General features: G+C 43.9%; 1 long non-coding RNA gene across 1 annotated transcript; it reads right to left on the bottom strand.

The window, feature by feature from the left end:
- Positions 1-18,148: 18,148 nt before the first annotated feature.
- Positions 18,149-26,845, bottom strand: LOC120510747. Its single transcript, XR_005629577.1, has 3 exons — positions 26,631-26,845; positions 20,158-20,270; positions 18,149-19,283 (listed from the first exon to the last, which is right to left on the bottom strand). It is a non-coding gene; the product is annotated as an uncharacterized LOC120510747 (long non-coding RNA).

Raw genomic sequence — 26,845 nt, forward strand, 5'->3', positions numbered from 1 at the left:
AGCATAAACTCAAAACCAGCCCTACAAGTCTGTGAGGGACATACCAGCTATCTGGTCTTCCCTTTAGCATGGCAAACATGACAGTATTTTCCTGTGGACTTTCCTGTGATAATTGATTTTTCAACTAGATAAAATTATTTCCAAAGTATGCAAACCTGGGCAAGGGGAAAAAAAAATGTCAGCAAAGGAGAATTCCCACATAGATTTAAAAACCAGAAAAGAAATTCAAGCAATTCACCTCTCCAGAAGGGGACACCTCATCTTCAATTAAATTGAGTATTCCATCATCCCAGCCCAGCTATTTTACTGATTAATTACTCTGCTGAAAGTCATTGTTTTCCTCCTAGCTTAAATTTATCCAGGATCAGCTTCCAGTCATTAGAGCCCCATTTTAATGTCATTGCACAAATTGATGGTACATATCTTCTAGGTTCTTGTACCTTAGGCCTCCCCTTGGATCTGAAAAACTTAAATGCCAAAATATAGTTTGTTCTCATTAGCAGCGTCTTGGGACTGCTGTGTGAAAGGACCAAGAAAGTTGGATGTACTAGGCTTTAGCTAAGACACAGAAGAGGATGTACCAGTAAGCAAAAAAGCAATAAGTGTGGAAGGAAGACAAATCAGGTACTTCTGTGAGCCTTCTCCCCCAACAACAGGGTGATACACTGAAGGAGCATAACGCAAGGCCTGTCCACATTAGAACTGATAACATAAAATAGGCATTACAGGCTAGAGATAAATCTGTGCAGCAGCTCACTGCTCCCAAAGTGCTATCCAGACTTTGCCTGCAGCCTGAGCCCCACTGTCCCCAGCAGGGTGATGCCTGCTTTGCCCCTCACAAAGCACATGGCCATCCATGCAGGAGGAGGGAATGGTCCTTCAGGCCTGTGGTGGTAGAACCACCCCTGCCCCTGTGCACTGTGCTCCCAGAAATGCTCATTTGGCTTCAGCCTTGTTTTCCTTTGTGAGGCCTCCATTAACCATAGACTTTTTTTCAGGCCAAAATTTTTGGTTCTGGATCTTGCCAAGTGTTGCACTAAATGATCTATTCCTGTCCTACTCAGCCCTGATGAACAGCACCTGCTTTTGCCAATGCCTTTGCCGGTGATTCTTTGAGCAACCTAAGACCACTGTAACACAGTCCCACTGACTGACAAGCATGGGTTTGGTTTTTTTTTGTGAGGCCTCCATTAACCATAGACTTTTTTTCAGGCCAAAATTTTTGGTTCTGGATCTTGCCAAGTGTTGCACTAAATGATCTATTCCTGTCCTACCTTTGTGCCACCAGTCAACTGTGAACACAATTTTAATGTTTGTGGTTAGCCATGGACAGCATGGCTTTTCCTTCCCCTCTCAAGCCTGGCTTTAAATTGCTGACTGAATCTCCTTCAGGGACCCCAAAGTCCTGTAAGCTGTACTTGTGAGTTGAACAAACCAAGGAGCACAGAACACTTGTTGGTAAAACAACTGTGAAGGTGTTAGCTAAAGACCTTAGATCACAAACCACAGATTTTGCTCTCTTTCTCAGCTTTCAGTCCCATCATGTCAAACCGGTCACACTAGCAATCCAACATCCAGAGACAAAACAGCACAGGGCTGATGGTGAACCACCACAACAAATGCCCTTCTGGACAAAGAAGAAAGCCAACAAACAGTGGAAGAAGATCAAATATAGGAGAGTGCTTGTATGATAGGATATTCTGCTGTGTTGGGTTACTGCCTACCTTTTTAAAGAGAAATTGCTGGCTGGGATATTTGGATCATGAACACTTTCACAAGATCATTAATACCAGCCTAAGTATTCATTTGGCTCAAATCTCCAGGGAAAGGGAGCTGCTGAGAAAGCTCTGAACATTGGGACTGGGACAGATTGTGGAAAGATTGGGGCCTGCCTTATGTCTTACACGAGTGCTCTCAGTTTTCAGGGCAGTCAACAGGTTTTGTGAACCCTACACACCTCCAAAGATCAATTTATTTGGCAAAGAAATTTGCATGTCTGTAGCACGATAGAAATCAATGACTGCTAATAACAGCATCAAGGGGCCACTTCTGGACTCAACAGCAGCACAGCAACAATTAGCACAATTGTGCCAAAATTATAATTTACAAGGCCTTCAAATATTGACAGGTTTTTATCTTGTCTCATTTCATCCAAGTCTACTTGCTGTATCAAGAGGGCATAGTTCATTTTTGATCAATTTCGTTTGTTTTTTCCCAAGGAAGCTTGTCTTGTAAGCCATATAATACTTCTGAAGACGGGAAAAAATACACACAGAGGCAGGAGGTGTTGGAACTGAAGCTAGCTATGAAGGAATCAAAGGATTCATCTGCCTTAATGTTAGAAGTCTGTGGTGCAAATATCTATAGATGAGCCCATCACCCTGAGCTCCCTTTCTTGTGAAGAGTGAGAAATGGGCTCTCACAGGGTGTGACTAAGCTGGGCAATTTCCGTCAGCTTCATTAGAATGCAGTGAGTTTTCACAGAGGTGGTGCCTGTTTCTCTCTGGTGACTATAAAGGAAGGCCAGCTCAGATGTGGCCATTTACACACACAGGCTGTGGTTGCTCTCTGACACCTCTGGGTCTTTCATCCCTGTTGAGACAGACTCTTTCATCTCCAATTCTAGTTTAAATATGGTGACTCTTAAACCATCCATCCCAGTAATGAACCTTTTCTCCAGGTGCATGAAGATGTGAGCTGAGCTGCAGGATGAAGGGCCCAAGGCAAAGTGTTTGCTGTGGTGTCTTACAATGCTGGATCTTTCCTTTGTGCAGCTCACTGGGCTCTACCTCTGCCTGAAGACAGCAGTATTACAGAATCAAAGAATTGTTAATGGGAGAAGACCTTTGAGATTGTCAAGTCCAACTGTTAACCCAGTCGTGCCAAATCCAACACTGAACCATGTCACTAAGTGCCACATCTACACGTCCTTTAAATGCCTCCATGTATTGTGAGTCCACCACTTCCCTGGGCAGCCTGTTCTAGTGCTTGATAATCTTGCAGTGAAGAAAATTTTCCTAATGTCTAATCTGAACCTCCCTGGGCACAGCTTAAGACCATTTTCTCTGATCCTGTCATTTGTTACCTGGGAGAAGACACCAACACCCACCTGGCCACAGCCTCCTTTCGGGCAGTTGTAGAGATCAGCAAGGTCTTCCCTGAGCTCCCTTTTCTCCAGGCTGAACACCCCCAGCTCCCTCAGCTCCTCCACAGAGGACTCGTGCTCCAGACCCTTCACCAGCTCTGTTGCCCTTCTCTGGACATGCTCCAGCACCTCAGTGTCTGTCTTGTAGTGAAGTGCTCAAAATTTATCTCAGGAGTCAAGGTGCAACAAGTGCCAAGTACAGGGGAATGATGCCTGTCCTAGACCTGCTGGCTGCATTTTGGCTGATACAAAGAGCACTGTGGGAAGCTGGAGGTAATAAAACCTAAAACCAAAATCAAAACTTTTAAAATAGTTTGACTGAAGCTTCTGCCTCTCTCAATTGTTCAAATGTCATTCTCTTTGTATTATCAACATATTTGGTCTCCAGTCTTGCAGAAAAATTAATTGTATGATCTGATTGTATATGCACTCAGCAAAAAGTACACAAATGCCTTGTGAAAATCTGTTAGAAATTCCTAAAGCACAATGAAAAACTAAAAACAATGAAGAAAACACAAAGTGCTATACCATTGGTGTGTGGCATTAAAAAAAAAGATGCTTAATTGGTAATGAAGCAGAAGTACTTCTTTCCCTTACAGGTCATCTTTAAAGATGTCCTAAACTGATTTAGTTGTGCTTAATCAATTGAAATTGAGAGTGGTCAAAAATCTAAGCCAGAAAATTTGCTGTATTGAAGATCTTAATAGAAGACAATTGTTTAATACAGGAGTCAGCAATTTGCAATATTCCTCCAATATAGTTTATTTTAGTCCTCACTGCCTCAATGCATCTAGAATATTTACACTTTATCTATCTTTGTTTTCCTCATGTAACTGTATTCTTTCACACAATTTCTGCACACCTGTACTTCCCTATTTTGTTATGCTTTGGTGTCATTTTTCGGCACCCCAAAGATCTACTTTTTGATTAGTACATTTCTGGAGAAAATACAGTGTCTTTCTCTGCAGCAGACAGGCCCCAGGGATTTGGCATTGCTTGGGGATATTCACATTTCTTGGGCAGGACAATGTTACCCCTCCTTTTTCTTCCATATCCACCAAACAAAACCACTGATCTCTAGTCTCGATCATGTAAGCACAGAACTCCTGTCATTACAAAACACAAAGCCCAAAATCTGCTGAGGAGATTGTACAGTTCAACTCCAATACATCTGTAAGAAAGGTACCTATGAAAATGTTAATGGACTTAAAAACTCTGGGAGGCAATTTGACACACTTCCAGGAGAAAACAGCAGTGTTACCACATAAGCATCAGAGAAGATAAGATACTTTGCCATGGTTACAAATACAAGGACAATAAATAGGTCTGATCCTTTTCCAAGAAAATGGAAGAAAAATAACTGGCAAGGTGCCCTCTTCTAAAACCAATTTCAGTATATAAAGGAGCCTGTGAAAAGTATTCTGACTAATACACTGCCAGGCAGAGAGAAGGAACAACCATTTCCAAATGTAAGAGGCATTGAAACTGTAACCAGAAAGAAAATGAAAGTTCCTTTTGAGCTTTTTAAGAGTGAGACCAACCCAATAAAACTGATAATTCACCCTTATTTAAAATTTGCATTTTGTATCACTGAACAAAGTCACTTGACACCATCCAGGAGCAGCTTCACTGCTGATGTGACCCAGGGATTGTAGCTTTGGCCATCCAATTGCCTTCTGCCTGGGAGCTGGAGACTCAGCTGGAGGCAGCACAGGCACTGCAGGGAGGTAATTTCTTCTCCTGAGGAGGAGGCAGCAGGCATTTCCCTCTGAAGGGTCTGGACTCAATTCTGGTAAAGAGATGTTTATAACAAGGTTATGTTTGGAGGCAGATCCTTTCCTTCACAGTTTTTCTTGGTACACACAGAGGAGATTGCTGTACCTGTGTTGTGTCAAGCTGACACACTTACCAGTATAGAGCTATTTGCAGGTAGCTCTCATACCGACAGACAAACCCTGACTCACATGCTGTTTTCAGGCATCTGCACTCAGTTTAAGTCAAAAGTAGAGGCCAAGTATCCCTCTTTCCCTGTGTGCTCCCTGATTCCTTGTGGTGATAGGCTGTAATTCTCCCCAAGGCCTTCAGTCTTGTCTGCTCCAGCACATCAGGGACAGTTTAATACTCTAACCCCTGAGGAAAAAAACAGGACAGCCTTGCCAGTCCTCTCAGCTCAGCTCAGCTCTTTGTGGCATGGCCAAACCTGACATGTAGTGTTCCATTCAGGTAAATGTGGTAGTCACTGTCCCAGGCTGGTGCTTCTGGGTCTCTGCAGATTCAGGGGAACAATGGGACATTTCTTTCAGAGTATTCCATGTTTGTCTTGCAGACAAAAAGATCTAGAAACATCATTTGTCTTATGCAAAAGGTAGGGAAGAAATTCCCCATGCCATTTACAGCAGCAGGGTGCCTGACACCCATTTTTACAATGGGGAAAAAGGCTTTTAATCCTCAAATTCCCCAGCTGAACATCATGGGCCAGGCACAACTAACAAGTACTTTAGGCCCTCTTGTTGCATTAGATGCAATGGTTAAAGTGATTAAAAGTAGCATCTGTGATGGGGATAGCTCATAACAACCTCTAGGTCAGAGCATGTGAGCAGCTGCATCTTTCCAGCAGAAATCCATGCACCATGAGGTGCTGGGCTGTCCTGAGCCCCTCGACACTGGTGTCAGTGTGTCAGCAACAGCTCCAGCTGAGTGTGCAAACCAGAGGCACGCCTGCCCTCACACAAACAGCGCACAGAGCAGTTGCACAAGCACTGTCTCTCCCTCACTCTGCTGCAAGCTGGCAGGCAGCAGGGAGGCAGCACTGAGGGTGCAGTGTCTGAGCATCACGGAGAGCCATCTTGCCAGAGGGACTGAAATAAAATAAATGTGATGAAGCTTCCCTGTTTTCCAGTGCAAAAGCAGAAAGGGGATAGGTTTCTAAGAAGACCTGTTACCTGCTTTCATTTTAACTCAACTGGATGATTTCCATCAGGGGTACTGGGGAGCCGTTCTCCAACAGCACGGGACAGTTTATGTTATGAATAGAAAATTGTATTTTTTTTAGTTCATAAGACAAGGACTCCACGACTCTCCCATGAGGACAGAGTCCCCAGCTCTGTCTGCAGACCAGTGGACAAAGCTGCATCATCCTCCTTCGTGTCACGCCTGGGAGCAACAGCGGTGTGGGTGCAACCCGTCGATTTCTCCCCACCTGAGCTGATTCTTCTTAATAAAGGCATTAAAAAGGAGAAAGATCTCCTGCCCATTTATTTCAGTTTACAGAATCCAGAATCCTGAATTCAGCAGCTGAGTGCCATAGATATTAATCTAGTCGTATGTAAAAAGGTGGGATGAAACTTTTGTTGTTGTTGTTTTGATCCATCTCCCATTGGAAATCTGCGGCTTGTGCAGCAAATCTGGGCTGAGGTTCATCATCTGACACAAAGACAATTGCCAGGATTCTTTTTTGACTAAGTGCCAGGTACCATTGTAGGAGGGAATGTGAGCCTCAGTTGCTCGTGGGCACTCATTTGCAGTTGTAAATGTGTTTAGAAGCACTTCAGAGTACAGCTGCTGTCAGACACCCTCAATATTGGCTGTTCAGTGCCAGAGGCGCAGAGATTGTGGGAGTGCTTGGAGCAGCAGGGGTGAGAAATGCTGGGAGCTCAGCCTCTGCACAAGTCCTCTACAAGTGCAAACTCACCTGTAGCCTCTGATCACTCTGCTTTCCTGCTATCCATCGATCTTCAATGTCTCACATATTTGACCCCATTTACATAGGCAATATCCCAGGAATAATTCCCTTACAGTGAGTGCAGGATTGTGTGTTCTGCGGTCAAGAGCAGCAAGATAGCAATTACAGAGATAATTGTTTTTAATGTAGTTTTCACCTACAGAGTCCCATTAAAATGTTCTTTGCAGAAGAACAGAAAGGAACAATGTTTTAATATTAGGCTTACAAGAAACACTTTATTTCTCCTTTATTATATCCAAGTTCCTTGACAGCGACCATGAATTAATCTTCACACTGTGCAGTCTGATTTTTTTTTTTTTTTTTTTTTGGTGGTGTAGGCTTTGCTCACTGCCTCTGAATACTGAAACTTGAAAAACAGTGACAGTGTTTATGGTAATTAAAATCAGTTGAAGGACATTGTTCAGTACTCTCCAGATAGGATTAAAATTCCTGTGTCTCTTAACAATCAACTGGAAAGGCCAGAGTGTTAAGACCTGTTAGAGCAGGATGCATTTTTTCCTCCATCATTTTATTGATGGCATTTGACAATCCCCTGAATTAATTCCTGTATGTCCTGCGACAGCTTTTGTCTCAGTGTCACCTACATCCACGTTGAACTGGTTTTAATTCTTTCGTGTCACCAGGAACAACACTGGTCAGGTCACCTGCAACCATGAACCTGCTCATCCCCACACCAGAGAAGCAGCTCCTCCTGTGCCTGCCACAGCTGGGATCAGGGCAGGAGGATCCCCCCTGCAGTACCCATGGATGCACACGCTGGAGCAGGGAAATGGCCCTGGCCCCTTCAAAGTCCCCCCCCACATCAGCTATTGAAGAAATCAAAGAGTTGCCACTATCCCTTGTGGATACCTTGGTACCACCCACTCCGCAGGGCAGGAGAGCTGCCTGGAGCATCCTGCCACAGGCTCATTGCCAGAGAAGCACCTTCCCCACTCCCTAGGGACAGGCTGGCCATGCCTCAGGGTGGGATGTTGGTCTGACCCACCTTCACTGCCCTTTCCCAGGCCATGGCTGCACAGCCCCACAGCCTACTGACCTAGAGCGTAACACCCCCTTCTCCTCTCTCCTGCCTGTTATTCCTAAAGAGCCTGTATCCTTCCAGTCCTACAGTCCAGCCTCAGGAGCCATCCCATGACATCTGCAAGGTGCCAAGATCACAGCCCAAAGCCATCAATTCACACTATTGATGTATGACAAATCTACAGTGGCTCGCATAAGTGATATATTTGAAGCACTTAAAAGTAGGATGTTTTTTGTTTCAATACCTCTTCTGAGATTCAGAAATAAGCCAAATAATGTGCATTTACCAGAGCCTTCTTTTGCCTCTTCTCAGCAAGAGATACAATTTTCTTTTATGGAATTTCTTGGTTCTTCACTTTTTCTCTGATATTTTGCATGCAATTCTTGAAGTATCCTTGGAGAGCATCCAACTTTCAAATTCCATGAGGCTCCAGCAATTTGAAAATATTTTATTTATTGCTGTACTTTCTATCATCTTTCATGTTTCTGTTCTTTTAATCTGAATTTGAACCATTTCCCCTCTGTTAGAGTAGCTGTTCAATCACTACCAAAGCATCTTGTAACAACTGACGCAAAAGAGGCATTCTGTCTCCTTGGTATTTTTTGTCATTAGCTTTCCTTCTGCAGTGAGTAGTGAACCAATGTGTCATCTGATATTTCCCTTTCCAATGCCTCCACACATTGTGGGGTTTGCTATTCTTTATTTCTTTTTCTCTTGAATTTGATTTTCTCCCTTCCAGCACATACTGTTCTTTGATAGCCATCCTTGCTCACTTGACCTCATGCCCATTTTTCTGTGCTTCTTTTTTGTATGAGTTTACTGAAGAGCTGAAGTAGTCCAAACTGGTCTCCTGCTGCAATTTCCAGTGTGACTACATGCTGGTAGCATTGTATCTTAACATCATTTTGTACAAGGAACTGACAGTTCTCCTGAACCATTTACTTTTAGATTGTTTTTCTACAAACTATAATGTATTATCTTTCTTCAGCTACTGAATTATTTTTTTTAATTGACTTAATTCTGTTTGGTTTGGTTCTCCCACATTCTTTGTCTAAGGGCTGTTACCCTTAATAATCTGTCTCTTAGCAGTTAACATCACCCTATCAGCTGCACACTTATGATGCTTACAGAGCTCTAGGAAGGAAGCAACAACATAATCAAAGCAGCCATGAACATGGCATATTAATTTGATTTGTGAGAAGAAAACCTAAAAGATTTTTAAAGAACCTGAACTCTTAACTGACCTCCCATATCTGCCTTGGCTCTTTGTGGTACTTTATGATGCACATTCTGTTCTTGGCATTTGACTGACACAGCAGGAGGTAAATTAAAACTTAACCTACCTGCACTAGAGATATATTCATGTCCTTATTGGTCACAACTGCAGCTTTACTTTCCACTGACAAATAGGGGAGAAAAAAGCAGTTATCTCTACATAACCTCTAGCAGTTGTGCCTCCAAGGGTGCTGCCTGCCAGCAGTGATGCAGAGCAGCTTTAACAGTCAAACCCAACTGTTTGTATTCAAAGCAGAGGACTAAATCCCTCTGTGGAGTAATCCCTGCCTTCACCCTGGCGGTGGCACAAACTGCTGGCTGCTGGGAGAGGACACGCCAAGCCTTGCTGCCTGGCACACCAGCCATGGTAAGGCTGCACTCCCTTCATCAGGACAGTGAGAGAGAGGCTGCCCAGAGGGGCTGTGAAGCCTCAGCTGTGGAGATCCTCAAAATTCAGGTAAGACATAAGAGTTGCTGTTCCTGACTGTGTCTTGTCCCCCTTTTCCTCAGGGATGGGCTGGATGCCTGCACAAGGGCTTTCCAACCACCATGCCTGTGAAGCTTTTAAACCAGTTTCTCATCCCCATGAGCCATCACAAGACTGGGATTAAAGCAGAGAGATGGGCTAGAGTCTGCCCAACTCCAGAAACACCAGCAGCTAGCTGCTAGTGATGGGTTTGCCACCAGGCAAAACCTGTGGGTGGCTGTGGATCTTCTTTCTCCTCCCTGACCAGTCCTGCTCATTTAAAACTTTCTTTGAAATTTATTGTTCACCATTTATGTGTGATTTTTGTGGCTGAGGTTTACATAGGTCAGGTCAGCAGTGTGTTTTTGAGAAGCTGCCTTGGAAACGGGCACAGATCAGGACTTAGCAGAAGGTGGTCCCAGAAGGTGCAGGCTTGAACCCAGCCACTGAGACACATCTTTGGGAGGTCACACACAGCTAAGGTAAAGGCAGGCTCTGGGCTCCTCCCTTGCTGCTGCAGGGCACAGGAGATACATCCCTGCCAGGCTGTGCCCCCCAGTCTCTGAAAGCAAGGCAAAGCCTGGTCCTTCTTTCCTTGTCCTTATAGTCACCATCCAAAGGTATTTCTCAGCTACTGCAGGTGATGGGGCCCAGCCCTTTCCCAGTTAAACCAATTCCCATTTCAAATGGCATTACAAGAACACAGAGGCAGAGCTGCTGCTAGGAAGAGCTCTGCCATTAACTGACCGAATATTAAAAGGCATCAGAGTACTGCAGATAGAGTTATTTCAAAGGCTAATTACCATACCAATCCTTCTGGCTTTAATTCCAGACCTGAAATATTGCTGTGCTAAGAAAATAGGACTCACAGTACATTAGACACACGGGAGAAGATTCAATTTGTAATGATAATTTGAAAAATTTTAATAGGGTTTCACCAACAATATGAAGATTGCCAGTTTAATAATTTGTGTAAATTAAGAAGTAAATCTTAGGCCCTGTATTTAAAACCTTCCTACAAGATCCAGAACACAGTGCAGGATAAGCCAAATATCTGGCAAATTCCTGATTCTCTTTTCAGAGTAAGACCTACTCCAACTGCAGCACTGTGGCTCTCACTGCAAGAGCTGAGTGCCTGAAGCTAACAGAGGAGAGGAATTTTAGGCTTAAACTCTCCAAAACCTTCCTACCAAAGCACTTAATATTCTGCTGTCTTTGCAGTGGACATTTTAGGATGGTGTTTGAAGAAGCTGCTTGCGTGCTGAGCCAGTAACTTTACAGAAGATGGGAAGTAATTCTCTGTAAGGACATCCTCAACAGAAGAGCAGCAGAAGTTATCACATCAACCACCTGAACTTGCAAAAGCAGTGTCTTGAAACTTTAAAAATCACATGTGAGAAATAAGCTGTGCTTGACCAGTAATTCCTGTCCTGTAAAGAGCTCTGTGTGCCACAGAGCCCAGGCTGGTGCTGTGGTCTGCTCGTGGGGTGCCCTTATCCTCAAGTGAGATCCATCTCACCTGCAGATACAGTCAGAGAGGAGATTTCTCCCCCATTTAACCAACCCAGGACACCTGGCTGCTGCTCCACAAGAGGTGAGGGTGCCAGCTTTGCCCTGGAAAGCTGGTCTCTTGGGGTTGGCAGCTGTGGACAATGGCACCCTGCAGATCACCAGGGATATGCATGTCCTTAGGCACTGGCAGTCACTCAATTCTAGTACTTTCTTATCTCAACCTCTCATCTGTTCAGGGACTAATAAGAGGAGTTCAAGCCTGTTTGTGCCATGCTCACCAATAAAGGCACAGAGCAGCTTTATTTTATCTGTACTGCATTAAAAGATGCCAATGAAAAATGCAGTCTGGATCTACCACAGGTGCAGGAAGAGTACATGGAACATCTTTGCTGCTGGAAAAAGATAATATTTTGTGCTGGCTTTGGCTGGGGTAGAGCTAATTTTCTTCACAGTAGCTGGTATGGGGCTGTGTTGTGCATTTGTGCTGGAAACAGTGCTGCCAGTTCAGGGATGTTTTAGTCACTGCTGAGCTTACACAGAGTCAGGGCCTTTTCTGCCCATCACCCCACCCCAGCAGCAACGAGGCTGGGGGTGCACGAGGGGTTGGGAGGGGACACTGGGGGGACCCCCAGGTTGCCAGGACAGGTGACCCTGGGGATTTTCCAGACCATGTGGCATCATCCTCAGCATATAGAGCTGGGGGAAGAAGAAAGAAGAGGCAGAGGCAGTCCAAGTGGTGGTGTTTGCCTTCCTAGGTCATTGTTATCCATGGTGGAGCCCTGCTTTCCTGGGGAAGGCTGAACACCTGCCTGCCCACAGGAAGGGATGAATTAATTCCTTGTTTTGCTTTACTTGTGTGCACAGCTTTTCTTTTATCTATTAAGCAGTCTTTAGCTCAACCAACAAATTTTCTTGCTTTTACCCTTCTGATTTTCTCTTCCATCCCACCATGAAGGAATGAATGAGTGGCTTTGTGGGGCAGAGCTGCTGGCTAGGGTTAAACCATGACACAGAGGAAAACAGGCATAAGAAATTCCCAAACTCCATGTACTTTGTCAACTTATGGGAAAGCAATACTGTCAGAGGGAGGTTATAGTTCACCTGGTGATATGATGCAGGCTTTTAGGAAAGAAAAGGAAATAAAAATATAATTATTAACTTAACACAAAAAGTTTTATAATAAGCAATGCAACATGCTGCTCAACTGTTAGCAATGGGTTTGGTAAGTTTGTTGAGGGGGAGGTTTCATATCTGTATTTTGACATTTTCAAAAAGTGACTGTAACAAAATTACAGCCTTGATGTAATGCATCCACCACCTTTCAGTTCTGGCTTTTCAAACTACACAACATGAGAGACACCTAGCTTAATTTATGCAAAATGCCCTATGTGAAGCTGTATTTTGGTACACAGAAGTTAGAAAATAACTTTACCTAAGAAATCATATTTTCTGATTAGTTTTTCACATTCTGTTGCTGCTAATTAAGACTCTATTCCTTGCAGCTGGAAGACAAGAAATGCCTGAAAACCTGTTCCATTTGTGAGAAGCAGGAGGAAGAAGTGCATCTGGCTGAGCTGGGGCTTGCCAGGGTTGGTTGCTTATGCTCAGAACACATTTCCAGCCCAGCAGCTCTGAGATCAAATTAGAAGCTTTGTGTCTGTGGCCAGGAATAGTTCAGCAGCGGGTGCATGACAGGCCAGCACCTTCTAGAGATGCCCAAACACATCCCTTGTGCTGGGGGATGGACAGAAAGCCCACAGGTACCCCACAGCAGGCTGCTGGGATGTGGCATTCCCACCAAAGCCTCTGCAAAAGATGGGACTCTGATTTCATTTGTAAGCCTAATCAGATAGTAAAATAAAACCAGAGAATCAGCATAATTAATTCAAATCTATGTCTGGCAAACAGGTTCTCTGTATGAGCCATCTTTTAAGTCAGCATAAATTGAAGGTTAAGCTGGCCTGCCCCGTTGTAATCAAAGCAACCCATGGGCGGCTTAATTTTAATTACAGCTCCTGGGGGCCATTTAGGTGCTACTCTGGATGCTGCCTAGGCTTCATAAAGATGATTATTAAAGTTGTCAGTCACAGATCATGGAAGTTCATAAGCATGGAAAGAATTGATTGATACCAGCTTGTCCCTATCCAGAGCATAAGGAGGATTTTAAAAAAAGGCAATTTAAAGAGCCATCTTGGATCTGTAAAGCATTTCAGAGTTCTGCCTAAAAGTTGCTACATAAATGCAAGTGATTATTCGTGATTTGGATGAATGAAAAGGAAGAATGCTTGAAAATGAGGCACTAAAAATATTGCCTTTCAGATGTGGAGGTTAAAAGATGAGGGCTTCATTTCCGAGCCTTGCCCCAATATCTGGGCTGAGGGACAACAAGGGGCCTTCTGTAAAATTGCAGGGTCTACTCTAGGGGTGTGGGGAATGCCCTCCTCCTCACAGCCTGAGCTTCATGCTGGATCACCTATAAACCTAAAAAGAAGTTAAACATCTCTCATGAGCTAATTGGTGAAGTTGTCCCTGCTGTCACTGGGAAAGAGGGGAGAGCAGCTCAGCCATCTGTTATTGCCTGTTTGGCCACCTCTGTGTGGGGCAGCTGGCCCCCAGCAGGATGAAGGAGGGACCCAGGCAGTCAGATTAAGATGCCTAAACTGTAGGTATCTAAACTTGCCAAGATAAGCCTTGCCCTCTAGCCCAAGCAAGCCAACCCAGAAATCCACAGCTGGGCATGGGAATGGGTCTGGCCCCACAGCAGTGGGGCAGAGGAGCCATTCAGTCCTTCCCCATCCCCTTGCCCAGCTCTGTGTAGCTGAAAGGTACTTTTTTTTTCCTCAGCCCCCTCAGATCCTGTTCAGGCAAAATCCCAAGGCTGCTGTACTATTGCTAGAGGGAAACATTTTCATAGGAGCAAGGGCTGTAAAGCACAACAGAAGGCTGCAGGACCTGCCCTTCTGTGCAATCTAAAATCAATTATTAATGGCAAATAGGAATTTGATAATGTACATGTTATGCAATATATATTAAGAGCTGTATACATATGAGATGGAAAGTGGATAATGTTTGTGATTCTTCATAAAGGCAATTGCTGTCACTTTTGTTTCACATTTCTGTGCACAGCCCTCCAAAGGGAGGAGGCTTTTATTTTCTGTGCTTCAAGGAAAGGAGAGGAACATTTTCCTTATACTTTCTGCTCACTGGGTTTCCTCACGAATTTCAGACACTCAATAATTTCAGGTTAATAGGAAGTGATAACTCAGAGCCCAAGTCATTCCTCTTGCAAATGCTAATGTTCATCTATAAATAAAACATGCGTTGCAAAGAAACAACTCCTTTGTGATGGGGGTAGCAGCCAGCCTGCTCTTAAATGTTCAAAGCTGGAATTTGGTGCACTGTGAAACACTTTGGGGTGATGGGCACCAGCAGCATGCCACATCCCAGCTCTCCCCATGCCAGCAGGGGAGAGGGCTCAGCTGCCCCATACCACTGCTCCACCAGGGAGAGATTCCATCTTCCCTCACTGACCTCCTGGCTGTTCACTGCCCCCAAGGTATCTGGAAGCTGGTTAGCCATAGTGGGTGAATAGGGTGGCTGCGGAGCTGTTCTGGCCAGGGTTCAGTCAGGTTTTTGCAGACCACCCAGACTCTGAGCCCAGACCCAGAGGGGCAGCTCTCAGCACTTACCAAAGGTCCCAGTGCCCTGTCCAGGCAGGAGGTGCCACTGCTGCAGTTGTCACCACAGCCCTGCAGCCAGATGCTGGCTGGCTCCAGCCCTCAGGGGCAGGGTTCTGTGCCCCAGCCAGCACTGCCCAGTGCCTGGATGCCAAGGTGGCCAGAGGAGGCAGAGAGAGACACCAAAAGCTGTTTCCCTCCACATCCCTATGGTCTTATTTCAGTGCCTTGTCTGTGTCTGGGTGTCTTGGTGGACTGGAGAGGTGCTGGCAGTGGGATGTCACCATCAGAAGAGTGGGATTGGGGTTTTCAGACACAATTCTTCCTGAACCCTGATTAGCAGAGTAATTCAGGCACCCAGCCACCAACATGCAAAGTGGCTCATGGTTGGTGCTGTAACTTTTCAGGTTGCCTTTAAAAGATTTACCAAAAGGAAGAAAATGTAGGTAGCAAAATGTAAGGCACATGATAAATTGATGAGAACTAGTTCTGAGAAAGAGCAGAGTGATAAATGTTTAAATAATACATGGGTATTACTAGATGAAGCTTTCTTCAGATTATATCACAAAACAGAAATTTGCATTACTGCCTTTTCCCACTGGCCACAGAAATGCTGGGGATGTAATAAGCATTTTCAACTCCAAAGCCAGACCCCAGCTCACACGTACTGGTATTGAGGAGAAAATAGCACCTGAGAGCTTTAGCAGCTTAGGGCTTACTTATTCACCCTTATAAATGTCGTGTAGGTTCTGCTGCTGGTGTGGAGAGGCTGAGAGCTGGCTTCATTACATGCATGTGGGCATTGTCCCATTAATAAAATATCTGGAGTAATTCTGACACATGAATTCACAGAGAGTACAGGAAAGTTATTTCTGTTGAGTATTGAAACAGCCCCTGGGAGAAGTTTCCCTGCAGGAGGTTGCAGAGAATGCACTGCATTGAAGAGGTGTGTTTTGGAGTTTCCCACTCCAGAGATTTTCTTGTCCCAAGGCTTTCCTTCATTGGCTTCAAGAAATTTCTCAGAGAGAAGAATGGCTGCTAGTCAGGGGGATAGAGCAGGACATGGAAAACTTCCCAGTGAAGCCACAGTCAAGCATCCAAAGGGAAATTATTGTCTTCATGGAAGACTGCACTTCTCCCTGCTTGTTTTATTGCTTTATGGAAACATCTGTCAGGCAATAATCTTTGATTTTCATGTTTTCACCATTGCAGAAGGAAATAAGAGCTTTATGACACTGAGACCTAGTCTCTTCTCTCATAATCTTTTTGTTTAATGTTTGTGCTGCTTGGGGCAGGAATTGCCTTTCCATTGCACCTGCAGAGTGCTTTCCCCAGCAGGGACCTTTCTGTGCCTCCACTGCTAGAAGCCAGCATAGTGAAAATAATTAATAACAATAATAAAATATCATTTCTTCCTCTCCATTACTTGCTCTGTAGGTTCACTATTAACCTTCTGAAACTGAGCAAGATACCAACACCCAGAGACAAGGTGAGCCAAACAAGGTGGGCATCTGACTACTGTCATGCTCCCACTGCAAGCAGTGATTGAGGAAGTTTATTTTAGAAGTTCCACCACACCCTAAGGTGCGACACTATTAAGATTTCACTTTGAAAAGAAAATCATCACCTCTTGCCTCAAGGACTACCAAAAGGGACCTCAATACAGAGACCCATTACTTATATTAACAAGATTTAATAATAATACGAGTAAATTCTTAGTCCTTAATGTGCATTAATTGAGGTGGGACACATTCGAAGATCTTGCTTCCACAGTCATTTGGGCAATACCTCTGTGATACAAGCATGACACATGGGCCAAGCTCTGGAGCTTAGAACAGCAATGATGCTTCTAAAGCAATTGATGTTGCTTGCCTGGTCATGTTGTGGAAATGTTTCCCTTCATGGCACAGCTCCTCCTTCCCCTCCGGTGCCCCTGGGGGCTGTCAGTCACCCCCAGAAAGTCACAGGAGACCATCAGAGAGCCAGCAATAAAGCAAATGTGAGTGCAAGGGCTCAGGGATGGAAGTCTGGAGGAACTTCAGCCTGGTACATCTAAATTAAGAAGCACTCTCTGACATGGGAGGCTGACTCAGTCGCGTGGTGCTGAAGCTGCCTCCATCCCAAATCCCCACCTGGGGCACATGTCATGTGGTGAATTCATCACCTGAGGTCTGAGGGACAGGACAGGGGACCAGTGGTGTCAGAAAGCCCCAGGCAGAAGCAGAGAGTTGCAGGCAAGGTTGGAACCAGCAGCTACCCCAGCTCTAGGTGGATGCTTGGCTGAGACACCCACCAGGACAATCCCATACTGAGTTTTACAGCAAGGACTACACAGGCCACACTTTAGATGTGCCATGGGGCACTTTCATTGTCACCTGCACCACTTGCTCTACAATTTGAAGAAGGAGGGCAACACTCAGCCCATATTTCTTCCACAGATTTTGCAGCTTTAGAGCACGGAGAGCTTCTGGTCTCCATCCTGGCAGAGGCATGCTACTGAGACAGGCACAGGGACATCCCCAGCACAGAGAGAGGTGTGCCCATGCAATGCAGCACCTGCTCTGTCACTAATTCTCACTTGGTAATTGAAACATAACCCTGACCGTACAGACCCTCAAAAGCCACCAGCTCCTCTCTGCAGCTTGAAGCACACACAGTTCACAGTTCCCAGGTGAATAATGCCTAGGCTGGTGCCACTCAATATCTATATCAAAAACTTGGAAAGTGGAAAAATATGCACAATATATGTTCCTGGGAAAATGTGTAAAGTTAGCCCCAGTCTGGTGAGCCACAGGGGAGCCATGTAGAGCTCATTACACCTTCTGACAGCCCAAATTCTCTTGGTAGATTACCATCACATATGTTTAGTGAAATCTCAGGTTCAGCATTTTTAAAAGCTACTGGAAAATCACAAATATGTTTCCAAAGATAACACCAAAAAAAACCCCCAACCTAAAACAAAAAAAACCCCAACAAACAATCAACACCCCCCTGCCAAATCCAAAACCAATCAACCAACCAAAAACCCCACCAAAAAATAAAACAAAACAAATGAAAATGAACAAAACTCAAACCTAAAAAAACCCCCAACTCCCCAAACTATATTAATGTTAGCTTAAAGAAGTTCAGTTTTCAAATTTTTGTGCTGTAAGGTTAAGAAGGAACATGCTCTTTGCCTGCGTGGACTTGGAGTCTTCTTTTCCCTGGCTCCTTTATATTTCCCATGAGAAAAATCTATTAGAGCAGCTGCTGAAAGGGATAGGAGAAAAAACCTCATGCCTACAGTTGCAATCTGCAGAGACGGGCAGATTGGTTTGGTCAAATCCCTGGAGGAGACAAGGTACCCTCTGAGGGGATGGCACAGTCACCTGCTCCCAAATAAGACCTTCCAGCAGTGGGACACTAGAGGAATTTTCCCCAGATCAACAAAAAGTATCAGAGTAAAAGGGTGAAGGACCCAGGACATCCTAAGAGCAATGTGACCTCTCTCAGTGCCTGGTGCTTGGCTTCAGCCCCAAAACTTTCCTTTTAAAGCATTGCCATGTCCTCAAGCAAGACACCTTGTGTGAATCCTCAGGGGAAATAATAAGCCATTGGAAGCATGGACCTAGAAATGCAGGAATATCCCTGAGAGCAGAGAGCATTAAATCAAAGGTATCTGTCTGATAGTTTTAGTGCAGTGAAGGACACAGAGCAGGTGCAGGAACTCCTTATAGAAACCCCATGGCTGTGTGTGAAGAGCATTACACATAGTAAAGAAGATCCCTTGTGGCCTTGAAGGATGAGATTTTCCTGAGACCAAGTGCTAAAAATTGAGCAACATGGATAGTGCTTGAGGGAATGGAATGAAGTCCAGTGTCCAGAGAGCTCATTGTGAGTCACTTCTCCTCTGTACTCTGGAGTCAGATTGGCCTTCAGATGAAAGGGGAGCAATGAGGTGCCCTGAACTGCTCAGTCCAAAGCCACAGGCAGAGCAGATGAGATGACTGTGAGCTTTCAAAACTTCTGGGAGGGACAGGAGAGACCCTTTGCAGATTAAAATCCTTGTGTGTGCAATAACTACATTCTCAAAACCATCCAATGAGAAGAACTAATATCAGAGGACAGATTTCAAATGTTATTTAAGCATCTGAAGAGGCAGTGAGGTTCTTCATGTTAATTTTTAACAATCCTGTTTATGTCCCTGCATTCCCACCATTTCCCCAGTACACCTGCTCCTGGGAAGCCAAAGCAAGCCAAGTACTCTGGCTGAGCTTGATACTAAGGGGTGCCCAAAATTTGAGCCATGTTACCATATGGACTAATTAGAAATGAGAGAACTGTGGGCAGTACAAATCAGCAGGGTACTATCAGAAAGGTACTGGTCTTGAGTCATTGCAGAAGGAAAGCTGTGCTCTGATTCCCAAACACGAAGGACAGCAGACAGCAGCAGTGCTGATGTGCACCTAAGGAGAAACAAAGGGTCAAGGGTGACCACACAGCTTGGCCCAGCAGCTGTAAACAAGATAACAACAGTCAGAATAAGATCCAAATATATTCGGCACAAGGGGCAAATTCTTCTATTTGCAACCAAAGCAGTTTACTTTATGAAAGGATGACACTTCTAATATTAAAAAAAATAGCACAAACAGCAGGACAAAGCTCTCAAGAGAAGCATTCTGTCAATACATTTGCAAAGCAATGTTCACCATGAGATTGGTTTGTGACACAGGAAATAAATGAACTAATATTGTGTTTCAAAACAGATACTGGAAATAAGAGCAATGTAATCATAGCAAACACATATAAATACAATTAATGACAGTCTAATTCTAAGGCACAGAATTCAGCTTGCTTTGCAAATTGGGCACACCACAAGCTGATCTAACAGAAAGATATCAGCATGGAGGTATATGAGGTGTTATTTTGTGGGGGTTTTTAAATAGCAGAAGAATTCTTCCATGTTCTGGGGTCAAGAACAGCCTACAAATGGTGATACACAAATGGGTACCTCTTCTGAACAGAGGACAAAAGACAGTCTTACAAAATGAATCTCAGATATATAAGGGATATAGAACATCACATTGATATTAATCCCATGAAAACACACATGGGAAATCCATAGCATTGAGAAATGCTATTGGGGAAAAAAATGAGACATGCATGAGGGAAAAAAATACATAGGTATATGGGAAAGTTAGTTGTTAATAAGCAACTTTTGCTAAATTCTATGCTCACCAAAATAAAACCAAACACATTCCTAAGTGGAAGTTTTAAGTGTGAGCAGTGCCCCAGAAGGACAGCCACAGCTAGCTTAAAAAAATAAAAAGTAATTCTGACCCTAAGGCAAAGGTTGTGCAAAATGGAGCATCTTCAAATCCCTGTTTCCAAGGCAGATGTCTGGAAGTGCCCCAGCAGTCAGCCCGGCTGCTGCAGCTGCTGTCTAAGGAGTCCTAGAGGGAAAGTGTGAGTCAGGAGCTGATCTGCTGATGTACATGCTGGAAAAACATTGGCACCTTTCAGGAAAGCAGTTTCAGCCTAGAAGCATAATTTTGCATATATAACCAAAAGAGAAAATAGACAGATACACATAATTTTTTTTTTTTAGCAATTATTGCAGTGTTTCACATTTTGTAAATCTGGGCTGGCGCCTTCTGCTGTATTACAGAGAATAGAAATAAAGGTGTATTTCATAGGGTCATCTTCATCTGGAGTTTGGTAAGAAGAAATCACAGTTGAAATAAGAAAGAATATTAAGGTTTCAAAAATTTGAAAGTCCATTAATTGCTGGAAATAGATTAGCATGGCATTTTTGAGCATCCTTATTCCCAAAGATGCCCTTTGGTTCAGCTGCAAGTCTGATGGTAATCAGTTAGAGCAAGAGGAGTATTTTTATGCATTGTTTATACTGACTGAAATGGTGTCAATTAAAAATTGTATCAACATCACAGTGGTTCCTCCTATCCCTAAATTCAGTTTTATTGCATCCAGTTCTCAAATTCATTAAATCCCTCTTCCCTTGACGGTGGCTGGAAGAGGTCAGATGTGTTGGCATTTTGGAATTTAAAGCCCAGTGGTCTCACAGGTAACTCAGCAGCACACAATACATCACTGCAGACAGTGTTCCAGGACAAGGAACACAGAGCCCATGTGTGACTTATCTCTTAAGCCCATGTCAAGGCTTCACAAGGCACTGCCAAACAGGTTTGCAGAAATATTAACACAATGCATGGCTTGATTCAGAGAAGTCCACGTGATGGTTCATTGTATTTCATTATTCTGACTCATGTCTTGTGTCAGGATCCAGAGAGAAAAGCCACTCTGGGCTTCATGTCATGTCACAGAAGAAAAGGACCCAGTCTTGTAAAAGGTGTGTTCAGCTGTGTCTGACAAACCTGGGCTCTGCTCTTGGCTCGCAGGGTGAGCTGGAGACAGGCACTCATCATCCTCCACTTTACCTCCCCTGCCTGTAACACTGCTGTCAGCCTCCCTTTGTGAAGTTTTTTTCAACGCCTTTAATGAGGAAACTACATATAATCAAAGTTTGTCTCAGCTGCTTTGTCTGTGATTCTTCTTCAGCAGCTTTTAGGTGCCTTTTTCCCCTATAGTCTTAACATCTTGTTCAGCCTCTGAATCTTTTCTCTCTTTTCATCACAACAGTGTGTTAAGGCATTTCTCCCTTCTGTGTGATGAAATGCTTTGCTAGGCAAACTATATAATAAAGGGATCCTAAGCAGTGCTCTGTAGTAGAAGTATAGTAATTTGAAGTCCCTTATAAAATTAATATTTATATAAATATTCTGGTGTGAGGATGTTTGAATTAAAATGTGTGAGTTACTGCTCAGAAAAAGAAATTAAGCGCTAATATTTTGAAAAAAATTACACAAAGATTTGTCCTAATATTTTTGTATTGTCCTGTCATTTTAACACTTTTTTCCATTCTATTCAAACTATAACTGAGGAATCAATGCATTAAATATTCCTGAACCTAATTTTGTGTTGGCCAGGATAAAAGGTTTTCATTTCATCAGACACTAATCTTTGGTTTTCCCACTGGACATCATATTAGATAAATCATATTTGGGATCTCATACTCTTTTTTCTTCCTTTAGACACCAGCATACCATGGGATTACCTCCCTCATGTCCCATTTAAAGATTTTCCTGATTGCTGGGACACTGCAGTGGAAAGGAAGTTGACCAAAATATTTCAGATTAACCGATTTTGTGTCAATTTTCTGTGAAACACTTTTGTAACCCCTCCTGTGCAGAGCAGGCTGGCAGAGGCTCCCACGTGGCTGCAGTGGCCAGGACAGGGAGAACTCCATGGAGGAGCCCCTCCCCACTGGCAGCAGTGCCAGCCTGCCCCTGCCCTCTCACTGCACAGGAATCTGGCATTTTTCATACTCTTTTTTTTCTACCGCTTGACATTTCAGTCCCTTCCTCAATTGCTTTACCGTCATGTTAATTAACAGTCAAGGCATTAGCACTGCCTACATTTTCATGACAGAGCCTAGGGCTGGAAGCAATTAGTTCAATGCAGAACTACAACAAATACTGCAAAGTAAAGGCAGAAGCAGACCAGCTCCAAAACAGCAAACAATAATAATAATGCCAAACAAGCCCCATCCTTCCTCCTTTCCTATGGTGTTTACCAATTTGTCTTCACGTGCACTTTTTCTCTTCTTCCAAGTAATTATTTTCCTGAGGGAACACTACTGACATAAGTTTCATATTCTGGTTCAATTCATATTCAGTTTGTATTTTTATTTCCTGCTTCATATTCATATTTGCAAGAACAAGAACTTCAAGTCAGCCTGCTCAGCTTTTCCTTCCAAGGCTTGGCAAACAAATGATTTTATTTCCAGAAGTGCTGAAGCACCCAATGGCACCAGCTGAAGTCAGCAGAAGAAATGAGATGCTTTACAGTTCTGAAAACCACATCATTTATTTACTGACATCTTAAAGATTTAAGAGACAATGTTTCTTCCTGTTTTTTCTTGACCTAAAATGACAGTGCTGCAAAAATTTGCAGCCAGTTGTCTCAGTAAGTTTCCTCCACAATCTTAAAAGTTCCCCAAAAGTGTGAGCAGAAAGGGATCTTCACTGAGCTCCCTGCTCAGTGCCCTGTCTTACGAGGCTCCAGCCACCTCTTGCCCTGCTGCGTTTGGCTGGGGCCTGGTGTGATGCTCCAATCTGTTTCCTTGAGCATACTCATACCTTGGAGGCCTGGAGGATTCCTTCAAACCGTGGGCAGACTCCTTAAACTGTGGTTAATAATCCATGAGGAGACACCTCCTCATGATTTTCTGGAGGTTTCAGATTGCCAGATGGTCATTTCCATCTCTCCCCCTTCCACGGTGAGCATCTTGCACCCCTGCTCTCTGAGGTGTGCCTCGCTGAACCCTGTGTTTGCAGTGAGTGCCTGCGTGGAGCTTGGCTGGGGTTAAACCACGACTCGCGGGGGAAAATGTCTTGGTGATTTCTTGGCCCTGGTTCTCATTTAGAACCCTTGGCAAGGTCTGTCTCTTGGCTCCTCATCCTCCCTCTGTGGCTGAAGCTCTTTCCTCCTGCCTCTGCTTTTCCAGCTTTTCACCAGCTTCATCCAGAGCTCCCCTCCTGCCTGCTTTCCGGCAGTGCCTCAGAGACTCACACCAGGCACTCAGGCACCTGCTTTTTCATTGGGATAAGAAAATGTCTTATTTCGGTCTGCCACTGAAGACATTTTATTTCACTGAGAGCAGGAAAGCAGTGGGGAGAGGCAGTGTCCCTGAGAGGAGGAGTGCTGTGCGCTGACTCACGGCAGCAGGGGCTCGCAGGGGACGATGCTGAGAAAGGGAGGCATACTGTGCCTGATCCTAAAATTGGGTAAATTATTATCTTGTCAATGGTGACTAAAAACTGGATTCCAGCAATAGCTCAGTTGTACTGCATAATGCCTATCTTTGGAAATAAAAACAGGGGTGGACCACATGCCCAAATTTAATTTAAAGCATGAATAAAAAGCATGAGATTTTTGTTCTACTGGAAACTCCTTATGCGTGCACTTGAGTATTTCATTCCTCTATTGTTTCTTAAATCTAGGTATAGGTACACCTACAAGGAATAAAATGCAACTAAATCCGTGCTAGTGAATTGTGGTAGCATTTAAGACAGCAAGACTAAAGACAAAACTGGAGTTTTTGTATTCGCTGCTACAATCTCCAACCCTCTCCATTAACACAAATACCTTTTTCCTAGCACTATTATCTCCACCTTGTGCAGAGAACAGAGTGAGAACAGGGAAACTGAGGGGCATGAGTGACAGAAAAGAAAGTAAATGCTTGAGTACCCACAATATCCTGCAATTTCCCTCCAAAGCCCTCCTATCAGTGGCAACAAATTCATTAAACAGAGCAGGTAACCAGACACAAACCTGAATGCTCCAGCTTGGTGGAAGTGAGAAAATGGAAGAAGAGCATCCACAGCAGCTCTTCAAGTCTCCACAGAGCTCATATAAACCATGATCAATTTGGGCTCCATGCCCAAATTCTGCAACTGAGATGCAGCATCACACTGTCACCATTGTACAGACTAATGAACAATGTCACTTCTACGTCTCCTGTGATAGCAGCCACCAGTAACAAAGAGATCTAAACAGCCTCTAAGCCATCACTGTGTTTAAAGTCAGATCATAAATCAGATGTGCCTAACTGCTGGTAAAGCACAAAATGGGATACAGGAGCTTCCTAGGAAATGATTTGCTGTTTGAATCTTTCCATCCTTATTGCTGGAGCTATGCCTGTCAATATTTCTTGTCTCCCACTGAGACCATTGGCTGCATTTACTCTTTACAGAAGATCTTTTTCAAAAAAAGTTTGCTATTTTAATCAAAAATGACACTTCCTGATCCTTCCTTAGACCCAGAGTGTGCTGGTTTAAGGGAAGCACCAAACCACCTTAGATGTGAAAGTTGACATTCAGGTGACAATACTGCCTTCCCCACCTCACAGCAGCCAGCTGCTCCCTGGGCAACACTCCCAGGGCTGCCAAAATGTTTCTTTGTCCTGCAAATCCCATGGTCATCTGCTGATTTTTAACCCACTTAAATGAGAGTCTGTGATGGCCATGAAATCTCTCCTACCACAGGAGATGGATGAGTGAGGTATTGATGGCTAGCAGGGCTGTATGCACATCTGTAGACAAACAGACAAATACACAAATGAGGAGCAGGTGGAGGTCAGGCTCCTGGTCACAGTCACAGGTCACGGGTCACAGTCACACAGCTGGGTTGGGAAGGGAAATGTGAGAACAGAAGAAATACAGTAACGTGGAAGCAGCCAAGGTCACCCTGAGAGCCATGTGGGGCAACACCTACCCTGCTCACCTGGCACACAAAAACAGTTTGGATCTGATTTTCCAGTCCTTTTGCCCTCTTGCACTCAGTTCCTCCTGTTCCTAGCTTACAAAAACAGCAGCATCAGCTTATTTTTCCTTATGGCTAACTTTCTTGCAAGCCTGATTGGCATAATGAGCATGAGAAAATATTTATCTGATGCTGGAATCACAACTTATGTGCTGGTGGCTGTTCTCATACATTGCAAATTGCTTTACCTGGTACAACTGTTTGGGGTCTGGTGTTATTGCAGACACACAGAAGATTTATATGCAGACTTTTGAAGGCCTAGAATGCTTACAGATTTTTTTAATATTGAAAACACTGGTGCATAACCTAAAGGGAAAGGTATCTGACAGCTAAGACATGACTGTTTTTTTCTGGCTCAGGTCCTGAATTTGTCTCCAATTACTCTCTAGCACGTTATTATTATACTGATGGTTGTTACCCTCACCATTACTATTAGTGATCAAGATCCCTCAGCACCATGTGGAATATAACCACTGTAGGAGCTGCAGTGGTGGGAAGAAGGAGAATAAGGTTTCTTATGCCAAAAGAAGGCAGAGGGAAGGCCGGTGTTATGTCCTCCCTACTTCTACTCAGTTTGGCTTCAGCATTTCACAGGCACCACAAGCCCTCTGGATCCCACGGGATACCTTTTGAGTGGGCACTGCCCATGTAGAGGCATCTCTGCCTCACAACTGTGGGTCCCAGATCCTGAGGGGAGTGGAGAGGAGAGAGAGCCAAGGGAGGATCCCAAGGTGTTGTACTGCAGGTCAGTGAGAAAAGGAGTAGTGACAGTGTAGGAAAATATGTACAAACTCACTGGTTTGCATTGACCTGTCCTTAATTGCTGGCAAGAGCTCAGTTGCAAGAAAGTATAGGTAAGTGCAAGCAGTAGTGACTGCCTGTTCCTACCCTGCCTTCTCAGAGGGATTGTGCTGCTGCCAACCTCAGGAGGTACCTGAAGGAACAGAATAATTTCCCCCTGCAAAATATTGGGTTTATGTTCCAGGTTACCTGGCCAGAGCACTAGATTGGAATCTGCTAGGTGACTGAAGAAGAATTAAATCAAACAGTGCAGCCCACTGTTACTAATGTTTAATAATAAAAATGCTTCCTCAATGCAGTAAACCTATTTTTAATTAAAGTGTTCACTATTTTCCATTAGGCCATTTGTACATTTTTATGTGGTTGTCATTTTACCAGCAATTTTATTATCTGTAAAGACATATAGGATTTGTTCAGCAAGCTAATTACTCTCTATTTGTTGCTGATTAATATTTTGCTCACAATAAATCCAGAGTCTTCCTTAGCAATATTTTCCAAGAGAATTTGTCACTGGAAGAACAATAAACTCTTGAGGGTTTGATTCTGCCTTGAATGAAAAATAGAATATAAAGCTAATCTCAAAAAATTATAGCTATTTCTCTACATACCTTATATGGGTGTTTCCCAGAGATGGCACCAGGCAGCACAGTATGATCCAGGCCACTGTGCTGACAAGGCACAACGTGCCAAGTGCAGGTGACTGGGGACAGAAATGAAAGCAGATCTTTCATTTTCACCAATTATTTAATGTCTTCCATTGGTGTTAAAACCTTTTTTCCTGGAAGGGGAAGTGAGGAGCCAGCTGAATGCAGTTTGGTGTGAT

The sequence above is a fragment of the Passer montanus genome, unplaced genomic scaffold (assembly GCF_014805655.1).
Source record: "Passer montanus isolate IOZ18808 unplaced genomic scaffold, ASM1480565v1 scaffold6, whole genome shotgun sequence".
Lineage (NCBI taxonomy): Eukaryota > Metazoa > Chordata > Aves > Passeriformes > Passeridae > Passer > Passer montanus.